This window comes from Gambusia affinis, linkage group LG05 (genome assembly GCF_019740435.1).
Source record: "Gambusia affinis linkage group LG05, SWU_Gaff_1.0, whole genome shotgun sequence".
NCBI classification, from domain to species: domain Eukaryota; kingdom Metazoa; phylum Chordata; class Actinopteri; order Cyprinodontiformes; family Poeciliidae; genus Gambusia; species Gambusia affinis.
Genome location: NC_057872.1, coordinates 21,913,578 through 21,932,580, shown reverse-complemented (window position 1 = coordinate 21,932,580; position 19,003 = coordinate 21,913,578).

The window sequence follows — 19,003 nt, the reverse complement described above, 5'->3', positions numbered from 1 at the left end:
AAAGTTGTTGTATAAAGCTTGTCAAGTTTAAAAGATGGCAGAGTGTCAAGATTTTTAGCTGCAGTATTGAATAAGGTCTAGCTTTAAAGATAAATCCCATCACTGAGACTTACAGAATGTAGCTGAATATTTTATATTTTAGGTTAAGCTGGAGTTTATTGTTAGAAGCAATACAATGGACAGTATCTTGTAAAAGTTGTCCACTTTTTTGTTTTAATCAAGGCCAAATTAACTTACAAACTCAATGCCTTTATTTTAGTGAGGCAATCTTTTGATCTACAGTAACTTACAAATAAATCTGACTTTACTTCTCTAATTAAACAAGGAATGCTTAAAAAATGCTTAGTGTGTTGTTGAGTTGAAGTTTTTAAGAGTAAAAATGTTTTTTTTTTTTCTTTTGGCCTGCAAGTACTTTTGTCCATATGGCAAAAAGTTTGGGCACCCTTCACATAAATGATGAGAGATTATTGCTTCAAAAATAAAAATAATAATAAAAATTTCAAACACAGGCATGTCCCAAGGCTCTCTCACTGGTCTAAATCTTTTTGGTTTATATATATTTGCATGGTCAAATTTGTGATAATGCTTACAATATTGTATCATAGCAAAACAAGCGTTGTATTCACAGATGAATTTCTGTTGGATTGTAATATGTGATATGTTTTTACTTTGATTTATATTTCAAACCTTTATTATACTCTTTCTTTTTTTTTGTCATAATCAGAAATAGAGAGAGTCATTCGCAATCACTTGTCCTTGCATTATGGCTTTGCACAGAACACAGTTAAATTATGATGCTAAGGAGCCACTGAGGATGGCAGCATCACAACAGGGGCCCTAGCAACACCACAGGGAGGAGGCCAGACTACTGCTGAGGGAGGGCACAGATGTCTTCTGCTTCAACTAGTTCGACCGGTTGCATACCAGTGGAAGATGGTTCTTCTACAGGTGGGCGAACAAAGATTGAAAATAAGGATTCAGAGGGTAGACACACAGCTGGAGAAAAATCCTGTCAAATTTAGGAGAAAACTAAAGGACGCAAGGACATTGAATAAGTTGCAAAGAGTAAATGAGAATGATGGATGGAGGAGAGGGACAAGGAGGGATGACAGCAGATTTTAACGGGGGCTATTGAATAGTGACATAATGAGGAGAACTGAAAAGTGATTGATGAGGAAGAAATTAATAAGGCAGAAGCAAAGGAGATTTAAAAAAAGGGTGAGAAATGCAAAACATAGACAAAAACTGAGGTATTAAGTCAGGCTATTACTCTCTCCTGACACAATATAGAGCAAGATTAGATAAGAGAACATCCTTGCTCTTTTCAAAAGTACAACACTGATGTATCCACACAAGACAAATAGAAATTAACATAAAAATATGATGATGAGGAAAAAAGAGGAGTTTTAGAGAAGGTGGTGAGACAGGGGAGTGACTGGGAGCCATGAGAGAAAGATGAGAGGAAGAGGAAAGAAATAAGCTGAGCTTCGAGGGAAAAAACAGCAGAGGTGAGAGGAAATTGTTTGACGAAATTAATTCAAGTACTGCAGAAATAAAGTCAAAATAGAAAAAAGAAGAAGAAAAAAAATCAAACTCTGTGGGCGCTAACATGTCGCTTCAAAACACATCTGATATTTTCAAAGTGCAACCAGATTCTAACTGTTGTTGCTATGGTTTCAGTGGCCGTATCCTCTTTCTGTCAGCCAGTATACAGTCCTTAACTCAGCAACACCCCCATTTCTCTTGAGACTGGATTAGAGCTAGTCTTTAAAAGCAAAGAATTCACACTAATAGTCAAAAACCCCTCTATCGATGTGTGAGTAAAATACTGATGTAGCTTTTGGAGGAGAACTACAAAAGGTCCACGTGCGCTCCCACCAAAGCCTTACATAACAGAGGTGTGTGTGGGACCTCAAGGTGGTATGTAGGAGTTTCTAGTCATCATTAGATAACTTCTGCACAAGATCCCTGGTCTTTACAGGATACAGATAGTAAGGCCTGCAGCAAAGCTTGACCTAGGCATATAAGAGAGGATTACACGTATACATAAAAATCACAAACACCCACCATGGCTGGGAGTGTTAAATGTTCCTCTGACATGACCTTTCAGATTGCAAACGCTCTGAAAACTATTGGATATGCATCCAATTTGGTATCTCATATGGAAGTGACATATTTGATTTTGGGCAGTAGGTGGAAAATTTGGAATTGGGTTGTGAAGACTGCTTTGAAAAAGTCAGATATTGATCACATCTGTTGTACGTCGGCATTTGTGAAGTGTACTACATCTTTGAAGCACAGTCACCAAAATACTTGTCCAAAAATCATTCAATCAAGGATAATATTTATTCAATGTTTTAAAAATTACTAGATTTTCCTGCATATGGATACTCCATTGTTTTCCTCCATGTCAAAAAGAGATATACCGCTAGTGGAAATGCAACATGTTAGGAGGGTCTCTTTAGACCTTCCTAACAGGAATAAGCAGATGCAGAGAATGGTTGGATGAATGTTATGTTTATAGGTTGTCATTTTATTTCTCAGATCAATTCAGAGGTTATTTTCTCTGAAAGGACACATTTTTAGATAACCTTTCTGATGAATTTTGTTTCTGTTGTTTTGCCAGAGGTAAATATGCAAAATCTAACTTAGCCTGAGGTATTATTAACAATCATAATATATTTTAAATTAATTATTCAAGCTTTGTGTTTATCAGGAATAACAAAGAAAATACATTTAATTCAGCCAACATCTGACTGCTGCAGCTGCAGAGTAGTTGTCAAATTAGTTTCCCATTCATTCTCTTTCAATTTAGAATTCAATTAACTTCTTCACTGATTAAGTTTTGCCTCCAGATGTGCCACCTAACCCTGATGAGTAGAATTAAAATGGGAATAAATTACGAAAAAGTATTAGCTAGCAATTAAAATTGGCTCGGGGAATCTTTCTAGGCTTCATTTTTTTCATTTTCAAGAATTGATATTCTTGTTTTTCATGGATATTTAAGCAAAAGTATCTGCGTGGATTAGAAATTTTGCAACAGCTGACGTTAACTTGCAACTGAAAATATTTATCTTTTTAGGGTTTAAAAAAAGAAACACCTGTACTGAACATCATCACTGCCAACAAAGACACTGCAGAACAACTAACTAGTAGAGTTATGCCGATAAGCGAAAAGAAATCCAAATATTCAAGCAAATTAAAGACATTAGAGAAAGTTTCTGAAAAGAAGCCCCCAAAGTTATTAATTTCATAAATCCATTTTTCTTTTAACATAGAACATAGTACTTTTACTGCTTTGCAGTGGGAATTTGAAGGTTTTACCTTGTAATTCTTTGCGGGTGAAGAGTGATGAAAACATTTTTTTTGTGGTTGCATAACTTCTTGGAACCGATTACAATAATGCTCACCAGCTCCATTGTGAAGTCACTGTATCTGGCTGTCAACCAAATAGACTGACTGTTATCTTATGGGAGGAAGGGGACATGGTGTCAGCTGAGCTGGTGATAGGAAAGGTTGGTGACCGCAGTGATGGCTCACACATGCAGCCAGCAAGCAGCCTTGGGCCAACAGTTCATCATCACTTGGCAGGGGCAGCAGACTGAGCCGACAACTTGTGGGTTTCGTACTCTGAATACTGAGCAGCCTGGACTCTTTAAAGAAAGATACACTGGCTTTGCTTAAAACAGCAGGTATTAAAAAATACAAAAGTACAAAAATAGCAAAGACATTTGAGTTTACGAGTTCTCCACACTTCCACACTTGTACTCTGAAACTCTGAAAAATTCAAGTGCAACAGAGACTCTGATATTGCATAAGAAATTCTGAGTGATGCTTGTAGACCCAGTACTAGTGGTAACATTCCAGTTTACTCTCAGCTGAGTTTGAAAACCATAAACTTTAAATAAGACATGGTTTTTCCCAGTGATGATGCTGTTCTGAAGCTTCGAAAGTGCTCTACAAATTTCATCACTCCCTCAGATGATTCTGTTGTGATGTCAAGATGTTGGCAGGGATTCTATATACACAGAAAATATTTATTTGAAGGCTAGGAAGTAGTCTTTATTCTTTATTTCCATTATTGTTGCTTCATACTTCATGAGAAAAGGTTATGTTGTCAGTAGTGGCATTAGGCTTAAAATGATTGTTGCTATAGTTAAAATGCAGTTATTTATTGTAACTACACTCTTCCCCAATCTAAATTCTAGTTACCCTTTGTAAAGATGATCTATGAAAAAAATTACTTTTGCTATTTTCTGGCTTTTTAAATTAGTGAATTTTCATGTATTGTATTAAATTGCACTGTCCCTTTTCAAAAAATATAAAAAAAATAAAAAAATAAAATAAAATCAGTGTATTATTACAGCAGTAGCATAAACAGACATGCTTTGCAGCCCTAGGAAAAAAAGTAAAATATGTTGTTTAGACATTGAATGAAGCAGGTAAGAGAGTCTCATTACCCAATGTGAAACAGGTCCAATAAACAATAAATTATCTTGCTAATTATCTTGGTAAATAGAAATATTTTAGTAATCCACACTGCCTTTGAGCAAGAAAAATCTGACAGGAAAGAAATGTTCTGTGTCTCTTCATACACTGCATGAAAGTATCATGCAGTGCAGATAGTACAGATAGCGCAATAAAACTTTACTTTCAGTTCTTCTTTGTCCTCACCATATTACTGCCAGGATGTGTGAAGATGGCCCTCTGATTACACAGTAGCGGTGAATTGTCCCACCAAAGATAATCACGAAGCAATTACTGTAAGAGCACTTCATCCTTTCTTATCCAGGGTGACCCATATTGTGAAGATAGGAGCTCTGTGTTGGGCTCAAGGACACTTCAACAGATGTCATGTCAGTTCACTGACACACCTTATCTTTTCTTGGAATCAAATTTGTGACCTTTGTTTCCTCTTCCTAGTCTGCTTGGTCAATTCACACAGTGCAAAAATTTGAATGAAAGACTTAGTTTAGGGAGAGAAAAGGTGAAATGAAGGAAGGAATCACTGTTAGAAGTGCAAAATATTTTAACTTTCAAATACCAAAGTCCCATGATGAACACAAAAGTGACATTTTTATTGGAATTAAGTTTAAATTTTAATGTGCCAGAAATTGCGAGATTGAAATCACAATAAATTCAAGATTATTATAGACATGGCAATTGCCTTGAGGCGCTGAAAACAAAACATGTTTTCATCGTTTTTAGTGTTTTTTTTATGTTCTTTCCAGATATTTTTGTTTTGTTTTGGAAGCATAGAGAACATGTCTTATGCATTGTGATTTTTCCCAAAACCTGATTTCACACGAACTAAGCTAATTATATGTAAAGATTTTGATTGTCACATTTTTTCTGCAGTTACTATTGTTACCCTACAGTGAGGCATTATTAACTGGAAATGGACTTTGTTGAAAATGCAAGAAGAGACAAAACTTGATGTATAACAAACTAGATTAAAGTGTTGCTTCTTTGTAACAGTATTTATGCAAAAGAAGTAATTAAGGCTTACTGATGACGGCTTTTGCCAACAGGCCACATACAATAGTTTGGTGTTAGCAACTTGTGAATTGATATTTCATACAATTACTGCTAGTAGAAAAAAGTGTTATGCACTGCTATGCTTAATGCCAACATCATGATAAATAATTTAAAATCTTTTCCATCTTTATCGTGACTGTGTGTTACAATTTAACTAGATCTGATTGTAAAAAAGTAAAAAATAAAAATGGTGCAACAACATGGTTGAAAACTATACAGACATTTTTTAGCACAATCAACAGTGGTGGTAACTGTAAAATGGGAAAAAAAACTCTTTTGGCAGTCGTCTTACCACATCGTACATTTTACTTTTACTTCAGTAATATTATGACCATAAGGAAAAGTTGGTTGAAAGCATGAAATGAAGACAGAGTTTGAAGGATGAAAGCCTTCACCAGAATGGACTCTCGTTTACTCTCATTATTTGCTCCAAAGGAATATTATTATATTTACATATTATCTCAATTAGTGATCTCACGGCTGTTTTACCAGGAAGATGGCTGGAAAATCCCATTTCATGGTGACTGTTACAAACATCTACATTATTATGACATGACTATGAATTGATTCATCTATTGGATTACCCTTTCTAATTAGGGAAAATCTTTCAGTCATACTTTTTCTGTATATGTCAAAGGTTTTTCAGAGCATCTGAAATTTTTTTTAACTCGAGGCTTCATGAATTACAATGAGCAATCTCTAAAATAAATTTATCTTAGGAGTGTTTTACATAGACTGCATAAACATTAGCAATGTAAGTGAAAGCCTGTCTTACAAGCTGTCTAATGAAATATGAAGTTGAAAAATGAAACGTGTAATATTTCTGGATCTTAACCAACGCAAAGAAGGACAATTATTCATATCCTTTGAATATTTTTTAAAAATTATAACCACCAAATTCGATGTATCTTATTGACATTTTATGTGATATAACAACACAGAATTCATATTAATATTGTGCAAAAGAAAAGGGACATTGTTTTCAAAATGTACACTTCAAGCTTCGGACACAACAGAAAATGTGTGGAAATTGCCCACAAACAGGAAGAAGAAAAGAGGATTAATCAGAAAAAACTTACATCTCAGGAGGAATAATCTGATGGCAAGGATGCCATTAATCTTGCACTATATAAATATAGACTTTGCAGAACAATGGCAAGCAGAAAGCTATTTTTTTAAAAAGAAATTTATAAAAAAGGTTATGGCCAACATGCAAAACACTGCATATGATGGAAATCTAGCACCACACAAAACCTTGAACACATGGTCCCCATGAACCTGGTGGTGGCAGTATCATGTCCATGGGATGTTTCTGATTAGATGAATGGTAATCCCTGAAGCAAAGAGGATAGCTGCAAAATCATGGGTTTGCCATCCAGCATGACACTAACCCTAAATATACAGCCAGAGCTGTATTCATGTGTAAGAATATTGATGTTAACAGATACTGTTCAAACAATAAAACACCAAGAAAGTACTTCTTAAAACTTTCCAAAGTTATCATAGGTGAACTTACAGCATGACTAATTTCATGAAGAATATTAATTACAGCATAGGAAAAATCTGCTATTTTCAAGCAGCCATTGTATAGCAACAGTATTTTTTTTTTTACAACTGTGATTTTGAACATTCCTTTTTGTTGTTTCTCTTGCTTTCATCCCTTTGGTTTCTCCACTTATTTTTTTAAAGGAATTCTCCCTTATCATGACATGATTAAAAATTTGAAATAAACCATTTGTTTAACTTTTGATATTATCTTAAATGGTTCAGCTTCTCTGCTTTATATTGTCTTCTCAGACTCCTCCAAGCTTTCTGAAAGTGGTTAAGTTGCATAAAAAGAGATGTTAGAGATTTTTAGAGAGACTAAAAATGAATAGACAAAATTAAAAGATGAAGTGCCATTGTCAGATTGATTTAAAAAGCTAATGATTGCCTTCATCAGCAATAGACCCTATTATGAATGCTTAATATCCTCAGAACTGTTTCCTTGCCAGTGAAGACATCTTTTTTTCAGCTTCCTTCATGACTCTCGTAACAGTGAGCGGCTTCTTGCAAGCAAACCCTCTAAAGACTACAGCTCTCTATTAGAGGACCTGAAATGTGAGCAGAAACCGGCTCAGTTGTAGCCGGTGCTGGTGTCTGACGTGCTGTGTGTTCCTGAGCAGTTGTTTCCCTCAGATGTTTTTAAGCATTAGAGAACATTGCAGCTGACATGAATCTGACAGGCCAGCTCCAGACTTCTAACAGCTCAACGGCGACAGGATTGTAGCTCTGCTGTTTAATCTGCTCCGGATAAACTGTTCAAGCTTTCCTCACTGATGTCAGAGTTTTAGTCTTCACAGCGGTTCGTGTCATGGCAGTTTTCTATGTCATAGAGCTCTGAAAGCGTGTGTGGGCGCTCACATACAGCCTGTCGTCACCTGACGGGGGCCCTCAGGCTGTTCAAGAAATACCAGGAGAAACGACATCATCAGAACCCAGAGGCACAAAAAGACCTGCCGGAGGAGAGCAAATGATGTCTGTAGTCTTTAGAATCATCTCAAAAAGCAAAAATAGTCCAAATTTCATATTCTGATAACCCCACCCTTTAGCTTCTCATTTGAAATCACAAGGTGTCTCTTACATGTACTTGTGTATAACAGATTATTTAAAATACAGAGTATCAGTGCAGAAATGTTATTTAAAATGAGTAAAAAGCAGTTCAAGTATTTGTGTAAAGGCCAGCAGGAGTATAAACACTTTTTTTTGGAATCAGTGCTGGTTATAAAGTCCAAAATCTCCAGGGAACAAGGATCTCCAATAATCCTCTTTCGTGCACCAATGATGCAGCAGTCTATCAATGAAATAGTTCTCCACTTTGGCAACAACTTCATGCATGAGGTGGTAGACATTGTCCAAAAGGATTTTATTTTAGATAGACCTCTTTTGACACCTGCCAGCTGCACTGGGTTGAGAGGGCATCCTAGAACAGAAGCAACCGTTTCCTGTCAGCTGTAGAAACGCTGTGGCTCTGACATACATCAGAGAAAAAAGTCACTGTTAATATGTCAATATCAGTATCAATATTTGACCTAGACAGAAACAGTAGAACTACACTTTTTGCTGAAATGTTTAGCTTAACAACCACTTCTTAAAGGTACCAGGTCCAGGTGGCAACCCCCATCACTCCTTCCCATCAGCAACATTTTCCAAACCATTCCCTTGAATCACAGTGAATTTCCAGTTCAGACTGAAAATAGATTATAGCTTCTCCAGCAGGTACTGGGTCTGCCTCAGGGTCTCCTTCCAGCAGGACATGCATTAAAACATTAAGGTCTGCAGTCATTCTGATCAAATGTAGCAGCTAGTTATTTTATGCTGCTTTTTTGTATCCGAAAGATACATTCATGTTTCTGCTTGGATCATTCTTCAATATGACAAACTAGAGCAGATGTATTACTTCACATAGTAATCCTCGATCCATCTTATGTCCCACCCTAACATCAGTAACTGAAGAGGGACCTGTGATGTTTAAACACTACCAGTTCAGAAATACATCTGAAACCAGCATAGAGGGACGGTCTCTCTTTTCCCAGTTCAGATCGATGGTCTTAGAGGATCTGACTGTCATCCTCACCACTTCACACTCAGTTCTGTCTTTCAGCTTCTGAACATTATTCTAGAGAGGCTACATTTGTGAAGGCAAATGTTAAAATATTTCCCAGAGATCATCTGCGCAGTTCCCTTTATTAAGTCATTAAGTTGATATAAAGAGCCCTCAGTGTGACCACAGAATGTTGTATGTTTCCACAATCTGCTGCTGCAGATAGCAGTTACATCAACAATACCAGAGAGAGATGAGAATTTGTGGTTATCTCTTGAAAAAAATGACATGCTAAATGAGAAAAATATCCAAAATGTGTTGTCAAAACGTACTAAGTGGCATTAACTTGCATGTTATGTTTTAAAATATTTGAGTTAAAGCTTGTCTTTGTGAATGCAAAGTGACTCTCTTTGTCTTTGACATCTGCAGTACTAAAAACTTTCTTTTAAAAATCCTTCAGGGTCCTTATTTTTTCTACGAATGTTCTATAAGTCTTCAAACTATTTGTCAAAGAAGGATGTGACAGGAAAGTCATCAACACTTGAGAATATAAAGGAATCCTTGCAGAAATTCATCATCTAATATCAATACTCCCTCCCTTATGTCATTCTGTACAGCAGCTCAACATTCATAGAGGGACAATCTCTTCCAACCTGTTCAGACAGCATTAAATCGAATGAAGGCTGAATTGTGAAATGAGGCGTTTGGGAGGGAATAAATTTGGCATAAGGCATCTGAGCGTGTACAACGGAGACAAAAAAAAAAAAAAATTAATTACCAGTCGCTTTCTTTATTGTGAGTCATGTTGCAGAAAGCATGACTATGCTATTGATCCACAATGGCTCGTGTTCCTTCCTGCTGCTTCCACTTGCTGGTTAAGGGTGTGTTTAGAAAGGATTAGAATGTTTATTTGGCACGAACTAATGAGATTTTAGGGATGGCAAATGAGTGCTTTCATTCCCAAACGATAAGCCTCTGTTTTGGGTATCAGCTGAAAGTATCAGAATTTCAAAGCCCCTGCAGAGGATGCTAAAAACAAAACCTATTGGTTGTGCAGAGATTTGATGAAAACTGATCACATTTTGTCCAGTGCCAGATTATTTCAACATCTTAGCTAAGTAAATAATAACATACCCATTAAATGTTATATTAAATCCGGGGTAAATTTTCTATATTTTCTTTTCATAATTAAACATCTGAGCAGTCAAAAACCCTTTACAATTAAGGAAACAATTGCTCTATATGAAGCTTTAAACTTTGTGTTCTGTTTTTATTTCTATTGAAGGTACTCCTTGCCCTGAACCTCTACATTAAGCTGCATGTCTTTTCTTGAATGATTTGACGCATCAACTTTGTGCACTTCAGCTCTGTCTATAGAAAATCTCCTTAGCTCAATGCATTTGTTTCAGTTTTATTTTATTCCCTGGTTGAGCCAGTAACCTCTGTTACTCTATTGCTCCCACTACTTTCATGCTATATTTACTTTTTCCTTCCATAAAAAGTATTTCTGCATTATCTTATTTGTGTACTCCGGTGGTTTCTGCATAGAAAGTACTCCAGGTGTGTTTATTTTCTGCTATCCCTACGACAAATAATTTATCTCTAGTCTGGTTCTAGTGGAGACTTCTTCCTGTTAAATTAAGTGCATACTTTCTACTGTTGCCTGTTGCTTGCCCAGCATGATTTTCTGATCAGCATGACTCAATGTTGCTGAAATCTTCCTAAAGTTGGTATCCTTTCAGCAGCATCTCACTTTTCACAGCTGTGTGCACACAGAATTAGCAGATGTTTTGCGTTGGATGCCCTTTCTGACGCAACCCTTTTGATTATCCCCAGAAAGAAACTGGATTTAAAGTGGGAAAGCTGTTCTACACCCAAGCAACTCTGTTTTAAATAATTGAAAATATTATATTAAATTGTCAACTGAATTATATATGGTGCTGCAACCTGGATTCAATATGACTAATTGATAAATGCGATTAGAACCAGTTCGTCTCATAAACTGCCTTCATTAAATTTTTTTTGTGAACTGGAATCATAAAATAAACTGTACTTAAATGACTCTTTATTTAAAACAAGATATCCCCTCCTACCAGATAACAACAGGTCAAAGAAGGCGTGTTTGTAACTATACAATAAATGTTTGATTTTAACTTCACAGTACAAGCAATTATCAATTATTGATGATGTTTCTTTCACTATTCTGACTTTTAAAAACACTGAGGCTTTAGTAAAGATGTCTCTTACATAACAATCCAAAAAGCACAGACTGCACATTACTTAAAATTCTGATCCACATCTGTTCCTCTTCTCTCCCTTGAAAAAATAAATAAATAAGAAATGGTGAAAGCGCGATATCTGCAGAATTACTAAGCAACCTAAAAGATTCACAAATTTTCTTGTGGAGAAAAACCATGTTCTGCATAAGATAAGAAATGATGCAGGGGCCTTTGCAGGTGTGCACATCAGCATATGCAGATTGTGAGAGAGGAAATTATTATTCTGCACAATTTTCTGAAGAGTTTTTGCTCAAAGGAGGGGTCCTGGGTCTGGAGCCTAGAGACCGCTCTGTGTTCGTGTTTGTACCCAGACGAAGTGTCTGGTCTCATAGCAAACCAATCGAGACACCTGCCAGCTATTCCTGCCAAATCCTGATAAAATGGAAAAAAAATGTGTGAGCCTCGGGCAGATACTGCCTTGTAAAGGTCAGGAAGGATTCAAAGAACCATTTTGTCACCCCATTCCATGTGTTTGTTCTTAACAAAACCAGCTTTTACACCCTGGTTTATTAACATGACCAAATAAAAGACATAAAACAACTTGTTGTGGACTCTGATCATTTTTATTACAAAAAGAAGAGCAGCTCAAGGCAAAGAAACAGATCGAAACAAAAGGCTCCAGAACAGACAGAAAAAAGGCTGCTTGAGCAACTGACCCACAACTACAACATCAGGATTAAAGCACTTCACCATTTATCATGCATGGACAGGATACTCTGCAGAATTTACGTGCAAGGGGAAATAAAAAGAGAGACAGTCAGAGAAACTCATCTCAGCACAACATTGCAACATCTGCGTTTTGCAGTAAAAGGCCACATCAGACCACAAGAACATCACATTTCATCAAAAGGATCACAGCTCACTTTGTGTCCAACCAGGGACAATAGTTTTTTTAAGTTTTTCTCCAGTCATTTTTTTAACAAGTTATATGACATCTGTGAAGAGCAAAGACACTGTTGCAATAGAGTCTCCAGTGTGTTTGCGACCTATGATAATGTAAACAATCTACACTATAAGGCGCACAGTTGAAAAGTTGCCCAAAGAAAGAGCCACAACATTAGTTTGTAAAGGGTTGGATGTGAAAATGCTTCATCATCTTCAACATCAACACTCTGCAGATCTGGCATACCAACTGTCAATATACCAACTGCAGGCAGTAAAATGCTGTTTAGATTTCTTTTTAATGGCCATCACACACAAATGCACTCACCCCTATACACAGACACACATAAAATAAAAATAAAAATAAAAATGTACCCATTTTCTCTCTTTTACCTAGAACATATTTTAAGTTAGGCACACATTACAGCACAGTAATTGTTGTACTTTATTTTTATGTCAACACCTCTTTTAATTGTTTACATCTAAACTCGATGAAACCAAAACCCCTCAGGTTGAAGGGACACATACAGGTTAGTGTTTTCTTCCTGTCACACACACACACAAGAGTATATAACTCATTGCTGGCGTCTGTCTGTTCAATTCACTCCGAAGCATTAAAGGGAGCTTTTCAACCAAAAATGTCTTCTTTCTGATTGCAACACCTGCTTTATTACCTTATAACTTGTTTTTTTTTTAAATAACTTTTATATTTCTAATAAAGACATAAGGCAATCAAATTCCTCTCTAAATGGATCATATCACACAAAGTATTCTGGACCTGTTTGCAAATTAAGAAAATACTCTTAAAAAACAACCTCAACAACCCAAACTAGTCACACTGCATTTTTCTAAACTATTTTAAACACTGATTGTCTACATTATCCATAAAATTTTTATTGTGATCGGATGTAAACACTGCCACCATTTATCTGGCTTGTATGTTAAAAAACAGTGGACCCTGTGTGAACTGTAAGGAAACACCTTCAGACATGAGACGGAGGAGTGAGGTAATCCACAAATTGGCAATTTTCATGGATGGCGGGTAAAAACGATTGTGAACCATAGGGATGTTCACGAGTTAATTTTTTTAGGTCTGAGTCATGTCTTTGAGGAACAAATCTGAGTCATGTCTTAATTTTATGATGACTAAAAGTAAAATTTTCTGACCGGATCCATGGCAACCATCTTCCTAAAACACAGAACTTCTTTAGGTTATGAGTTAAAATCAGTATCCTTGAGAATTTCACATTTTTTCTGAATATTCAATTCAACATGTTAAAAAATTTTATTTTGAAAATTCATAGGGTAGAATCTATTCCCCATTAAAACTATAAATTCATATTTAATTTCAAGGACATGTGTAGAACATTCAGCTGATCTACACTTGATAGGCTACTTTCATCCTGATCACATGAGATAAACATGGTTTCAGGTAAGTCCTAAACCAAGTAAATCTTTGAAGTACAAATTTAACTGAAATCCAAAGTCTTTGCTTTAGTGGTTTATGGGCAACTTGCCTCTTAGTTTCACAGTTGAGTCCCTATTTCTAGTGAACCTTTACGAGTTCTTATTCATCATCTTAGTGTCCGGGTTGACAGATTTGCTTCAAACTATGGATCCAGTGATAACTGACTGAGAACTTTCTTATTTGGCAGAGAGAAGCTGTTAAACTCTTTTCACAACCAATTACTGATCCCATAATTAATTGGAACCTTTGGAGAATTTTTCAGAAAAATTTACATTTTCCAAGTGAATCAGCAGTCATTCGAGCGTAGGGCAGCAGTGCTTTGTAAGTATCAATCCAGTCTAATTTTGCTTGGGCTCCTCAGACAATGCGGTAATCAAAGGTGTCCTTTTCAGTGTGGTCTGTCCAGTTGGATGAGGGCATGCTGCGGTAAGGATCGAGCAGGATGCGGAAGCAACGCACGATTAGCAGGGCCAGGAAGATGAAGAGCAGCAGCACAAAGACAAAGGCAGCCTTCTGCTCCAATGTCAGGTAGGAGGGGACATGGTGGCCACCTCCCGACGAGGACAGCGTGCTGCTGAAGAGGCCCTCAGCCATCCTGGGCACATCCATGCTTGACCGTCTCGGCTCCAGCGCTTTGTCGTTTGTTGAAATATTTCTGAGTGAAATTTGAGCTCAACGGTTAAGACCTGTGAGAAAACCCAAACGGATAGGTTAGAGATTATGTCCCCTGAGATTTGACAGCTGAAAGAGTAAAACCAGAAAAAAAAGAAGCAAAAATAAGCTCCCAGGCTTCACAAATGGCCATAAAGAGTCTCAGGCCAGAATGAATTTGCTCCTGGATGAGTCTATTTTTGGAACTCCAGCCACAAAGCCTAATCAGTGAATAACAACAACAACTCAGCATAAAAATCTAAATAACTCTGGTGGTTTGAATTGTTAATGTGGAGTTTTCGTTATGCAACATTTATTGGAGGCAATGTGGTCTGGAGGTAGATAAGTCACTGGCATCATTATGCAGCCTGATATTGTGAACGTTTTCCGCCCTGTCCTCTGTGAGTTACTCTGATAGGCAGCATATCTGCGGCAGCAATTTAAATTCGGAAGAAACATTTATTTTTGAGCACAGGTAGGTATGAGGAAAAATGAATTTCTCCCCAGACAAGGTTGCATCAATGAAGCATGATTCCAGGTAGGTTTACAGCAGGAGGATGAAGGACAGATTACCAAGCAGATGCATTGAACAGTTGCAGAGTCAAATACTGCAAACCTAATATAGATATATAAATCTTTAATGGGTTTTGGCTCATTTATTGCAATTTTTATCACGAAAGATGACTTTGGACTGTCACACTAACTTTTGTTTAGTGGCAGTGCCTCTTTATGTTATTTTGTTGCTCTTTCACAAAACAAATAAAAAAATTGAGAAACATTGACTTAATATTTGGGTTTGTAGTAAATCTTCTCTGTATTACTTAAAAACCTTAAACAATAATTTGACTGGGATTTAACCATTACACCAAACTGTCACCGTAAAGTGGGCGTTCGTCAGTTTGTACTTACTTTGGGAAATTATTAATCAAACTATGATTGAAACTATGATTTATCGTAATAAATTCCAACATGTGGTTGCAAAATTGAAGAGGGAGCAAACTGAGTGAATGCTTTCCCAATGTCTGGTTTACCAAATGAGTATTGTCATTACTGAGCCTTAAAACTAGGCATTTAGTTAATGAAGTTATGCTTGTTAAAACTGGTTTTACTGATCAAATAATATATTTTTTAAATTTTGCTTTAACTTTGACATGTTAAAGCATGCAAATATTGCATATGTAGACATATGCAATATTGTTGATAGTTAAAGGAAAAGTTTAATTGAATTATATATCCTAGTAAGCTTGATAATGACAGACATATGTAAGGGAGAAAAACTGAAGTGCAGTGAAAAAAACATAACCTTCCTTGTTAAATCCCATTGACTGAATAATCATATTATAGCCACATAATTGGCTGAATAATTAAATTATTCAGTGAATTATGTGGCTATTGACTGAATAATGTCAATAACCAGGTTAAAGACTGGGTTAACATTTAACTCGGTTTTTGCAAAGAGGAGTTAAATGATATTAAACACACAAAGGGAGGTTTACAACCACTTTTGCTGAATTAAGAAATAACTTAAAAAGACTGTATGACAACATAAAGTTGGCTAAAAGATTTCAAAAAGAAAGCCATGCCCTGATCTAAAGACCGTTTAATATCACTCCAGCTTCAGGGGTCACTTGACTCAGGTTGAAGGCATCATAAATGTCTTTGAATGTTTATGATGAACGTTCAAAGGCGAAAACCACGACTAACAAGAACATGAAGGCTAGCTTCACATTGAGCAACAAGAAATCTTGATGATATCCAAGACTTTTAGGAAAATATTCTGTTGGCTACTTTTTGGAAGGTGAGTAACCTTTTAAAAAGGTTACTCTTTAAGGAAGGTCACTCACCTTTCAAAAAGGTAGGTCCTTTCAGAAAAAGGACCTGGACACCAATACTCATGGTGGTGGAAATAGGCTAACAATCAGGTGATAATTTGGTGCTTCAGAACCTACACAAACTCCCATGATGGAACCATGATTTCTGCTCTGTATCAAGATATCCTGAAGGAAATTAAGTTTATTACTTTAAGTTCAAGTAGACTTAGTTTATGCAGCAGGACAAAGACCTGCAACACACAGAAAGTCCACTTCTAAATTGTAAAAACACCCACTAAGTGGTTTAAATGAGTTAAAATCTGGACTTAAAGCACTTGAGATGTTGTGGCATTAAACAGAAACTTAATGCTTCAACCTATGTGGCTCATTTAAATCAAGTCTGTAATGGTGATTGGGCCAAAGGTTCTGTACAGGGATGTGAAAGATTCATAAACACTTAAAAACAGTTTTTGCTGCCAGGGGTAACACAACCAGTGTTTAGGTTTAGGGTGCATTTACTTTTCACAGTGGACTTTTTTTTGGATAACTTTCTATCTAAATAAATAAAATGTTTTATTCAGATCATTTTTGATTGATTTTTGATTTTTTTTTAAGATGTGAAAATGGAAAAAAAATCTGAAGGTATACAAATACCTTTTTATAGTTGTCATTTAAAGTGGATCAAAACTTCAACAATTTTATTTGTGGTTAGCCCTATAATTGCCATGTTAAAACGCCAGTTCTTTATCCTAGTTATAGAACGAAATCATTTTCGTATTGTATGAAAGTGTTATCCTTTCTCTCTTACAGCCGTGACATTCAAGCTGTTTTTCACTCCGAGGAACTGCTCCCTTGGTTTCATCTCTGCAAATCCTCTGTTCTTATCCAAACTGAGACTGCTCTGACTGCTCCTAATCACAAGTACTTCAAACAACTCCAATGAAAAAAATTGATTATCCCTTTAAGGCTCTTCTGCATCAGTTACAGATTTAAATGATGGGGTACATCCATCATTTATATTATTACATAACCACCAACCTAGGACTGTATTTGACTGTTAATCAGAAGATAGCCACGGGTAAAGAAAAAATACTGATTTCACCGTACTACAACTTTAAATTAGTTGTCGTACGGTGAATTATAAATTAATATAGCGGATGTAAGGTTGCCTGTATTTTTATTTTTGAAGACCACAGATGATGATTTCTACTTACTATTAGAAGTAATACATTTATGAATCATTTTAATGTTAGTTTAACTTTACACCTGGACGTTATATAGATTTTTTATATTTAGTCAATGTGAATAATACTGTAGAATTACTTTTGTGTGGTGAAATTATGTAGACTGCTGCTGATCTTGAAGCCAGGAAGTGGGTGTTTGTATGAGCATAACGACAAGCGCAACATTTCTTTTCTCCTACTGATTTTGGCAGGCAGCTGTGTGAATCATTTGTTCAAACAGAATGGGGTCAAACAATAACTTTGACGAGAAGACAGCTGTTTTCCTTTTCTATAGGCGAGGCAGGGTAATTCAATCAATTTCAAAACAGTAAGTGGGTCCATTTGATGCCGTTTCTCTATTTGAGAAAATGGCCCGAGAGAGAAAATGTTGCTGAAAACAGAATTCATCTGAAAAGTAAGAGAATCTGTAAACACTGTTTATTAAAACCTTGTAAGGCAACACCCAAGTATATGTTTTTATTATTATTATTTATTGCTTATAATGTAGCATATGACTGGTAAATTATGATAATGATAGACTTTTTTGTTTGTTTATATTTGTATGTCATGATAGAACTTTATTACCTAAACTTTGATTCTTTCATGCATGTTTGAAAAAATTTTTAATCTGTAGTGGCAACCATTTAGGGGAGCCTAAACACTAGTCATACCACCTAATTACACAAAGCTCCTCAAGACTAGTGTCAGCAGCACTTAGCAAACAGCTGGTGAAACTGCACATCTGCTGAACTCGAACTCAATTAGAAACTATTTCTCAGTTCTACTCGGTAAAAATTATTGTAAATGGCATAATGGAAAGACAATGTTGTGAAGACGTATGAAGGCAGAGTGTCGGAAAGAACAGGAGCCTCTTAAAGGGACACAGGCTAATGTCAAGGCTTCAGATTGTGAAGTCAGCAGAGGTCAAAACAGAGTCTTAAAAGGATTCAGTTGAGGTGTTTCAGGATTGTAAGAATAAGATGACAATAATTTTTTTTTGGGTTGCATTTAATATATAGCGTGACATGCTTAGATCTTTTTCTCCTCCATGTCATTTTGAGATTTGTCCTGGCAGTACAGATGTTTCTGGGTAACGTTTACATAGCCAAAATTCCCATCCTTTTTCCCCTTTTTTTGTTTTGGGCTGTGTCCTTTGGATATGCTTCAGTAAGCATGAAGAGCTGTCTCAGACACTGACAATCACTTGGGAGAAACGCTGAATGTGTTATGAGACAACTCAAAGTGACAAGAGGAGCTGTCTCCTTCTGCCTTAGAGGAGGGGTGGTGATGGTGGTGGGATCTTTCTGCAACTCTGTGTCTCTCACAAATTGAGAAAATCCCAGCCTTGCCTCACTAATCAGCAGCCTGTAATCCATCACACTTATAGCTCAAAAATGATATTGGACTACAGAGATTCATTGCTTTCACTGAGGAAAAAATGGTGAGCAACAAAGTAGTTTTTCATTGGCCAATTGATATTCCATCAGTGTTTACTGACATATTATCATCGGTTTGTCCTCCAATGACACAGCCAGGTTACAGAGTATTATCACTTTAGGGCAGAAACC